Source organism: Fukomys damarensis, unplaced genomic scaffold (assembly GCF_012274545.1).
Source record: "Fukomys damarensis isolate Sample0158 unplaced genomic scaffold, DMR_v1.0_HiC HiC_scaffold_17, whole genome shotgun sequence".
NCBI lineage: Eukaryota > Metazoa > Chordata > Mammalia > Rodentia > Bathyergidae > Fukomys > Fukomys damarensis.
In genome coordinates, this window is record NW_022900929.1 from 18,081,192 (window position 1) to 18,083,672 (window position 2,481).

A 2,481-nucleotide genomic window follows, 5' to 3' on the forward strand; every position below is an offset into this window, starting at 1 on the left:
GTTTAATGATGCCATAAAATCCAGACAAAGGGTCACCAGTCACGCTTCTGCTAGGTCCAAGGCAGGAGCTCAATGCAGGACTCAGAATGGGCAGGTCTGGGATAGTACTGGGAATCTTGTCTGTTTCTCAGGTCTTTTTTCTCAAAAGCATTCTCCTCTGGGCCCCTATGCTGGGAATCTGAGCCCTTCTGGACTCAGCTCTTTACGCTGTACCCAAACTGTGCCTAGAAAGAGGGGTGCAGCAAAAGTGCCTGGATCACCTTGCCCTTGATTTCCAAGTTCACCAAAGGGAGGCACTAATGAGAAGTGAGGGAGAGATTGGGGGTTCATCCCAGCTCCATCCCTGCTGTGCTCTGACTGTTTCACAGTGCTTGTGGTTTTCTACTTATGGCCACAGCTCTGGACAGGTGGCAGGTATCTCCACCAGGATGACAGCTCCCTAGTGGTTCCAACCCAGCCCCACCTTTGGGCCTACAGATGGAAATAGCTTTCCCCATTCTAATACACCCTGGTGCTTTACCCTACTTGGTGAGTGTCCCTAACCCAAATCACATTTTTTTGTTTGTTTGTTTGTTCTTTTTTTTTCTTTTTATTGAGGTTATTGGTACAATCTAGGTATACAATACAGTTACATTCATCATTGGGATTCTGTACCTTTACATAATAGGTCTTGATTCTCATTTTTCCCCTTGTCCCTGCCCTCAATCCATCCCCTCCTCCCCTTCCCATTTACAAACACTTTATTTCCATTTTTTCAGCTTCTCATATTTTTTTCCTCTCCCTTATTACCTTTCCCTCACGCTTCCCACTTTCCTTACACCTTTAGCCCTTTACTTCCTATTTAACATTATTAATTGTCTCATTAGGATCCTGTGTACTATTATAGTTTTTCACACCAAAGAAACTATTTGGTATTTCAGTTAAAGAAATCTCTGTATGAACATTAAAAATAGGGAATCCTAAAATAAAACTAAAAAGGAAAGTAAAAGAGAAAAGGCAATGATGTAACATCAAAATAATCCTTAATTCTGGAGATGAAAATGGTCCCTGAACATATTTAAATGGCTTCTTGCTCTTATAGTCTTATCTTATTCTTTTTTCATTATTTAGAGAATACTTTATTAGTTTCTGTAATCAAACCCACGTAGATATGACTTTACATATTTAATACGATGTGTTACCCCTGTATACATGGAAAATAAAATAAAAATAAAAATAAATTAACATTTCTAGACCAATATGGCTGTCCATTTCTGTACAATGCCAAGTCAACACAGTAAATTGGGATGATTTTTTCCAAAGTTGGCAGCACCATTAAGGTTTCCCAAAATTCAATTTATATATATATGCGTGTGTGTGTATGTGTGTATATATATATGTGTGTGTGTGTGTGTGTGTGTGTGTGTGTGTGTGTATAAAGACTAATAATAGTATGTTATGCATGGATAGCAGCAACAGCTTTTCCAGGTTCTGCAGTCGTCTGAACAAAATTATAGACATTCAGCACATTCCATTAAAAAAAAAAAACAAAGAAAAGAATAATATCCAGAAAACAGCAAAGTTCTGTTGCTGTTGTGGTACCTGGCACCATTTTTTCTATTAGCCTCTTAATCGTAGTCTGGAAAGAGAACATTCTACAGTAATATCATTAAATGTAGCTCTGATAAAGCATGGTCCCTACTATGTATCATAAAGCAGGTACTAGATATTTTACATTCATAGAGGTATGATACAGTATTGTCCTATATCAATAATACTAGATTCAGTTTTGGTTTGAAATTTACTTTGCCTGCAAATAAGATTGCTACCCCTGTTTTTTTCTGGGCTCTTGTCACATGGAGAATTGTGTTCTCTTTTCACTTTCAGTCTATGGGCTTCTTTTTGCACTAGTTGTGTTTCCTGTATACAACATGTTATTGGATTTTCCTTCTTATTCCATTTTGCCAGTCTATTTCTCTTGATTGGTGAGTTGAGGCCATTGACATTGCTGGTTATAACTGATATGTACTGACTTATTATTGACATGTTATTGGCCTTTTGTTGACTCTTTTTACTTTTTCACCTTCTCCTTTTAATTTCTTGCCTTGCCTATTTGATTTGCTCTGTTGGGCCTCATGGTGTTGTTGCCTTCATTGTCTTTTTCTAGGATCTTGTTTAGAATTGCTTGTAGTGCTGGTTTGGTATTCATGTAGTTTCTCAGGTGTTCTTTGTCGTGGAAGTGTCTTATTTCCCCATCCATTTTGAAAGAGAGTTTTGCAGGATACATCATTCCAGGTTGGAGGTTGTTCTTTTTTAGTACTTGAAATATCTCATTCCAAGCTCTCCTTGCCTCAAGGGTTTGTGTTGAAAAGTCTGCTGTGATTCTGATGGGCTTTCCTTTGTATGTGATTCGTTTCCTTTCTCTTACTGCTTGTAGTATTTTGTTGTTCTGTTGGGTTTCTGGGATCTTGATTATTTTATGTCTAGTTGTAGATTTTTTTT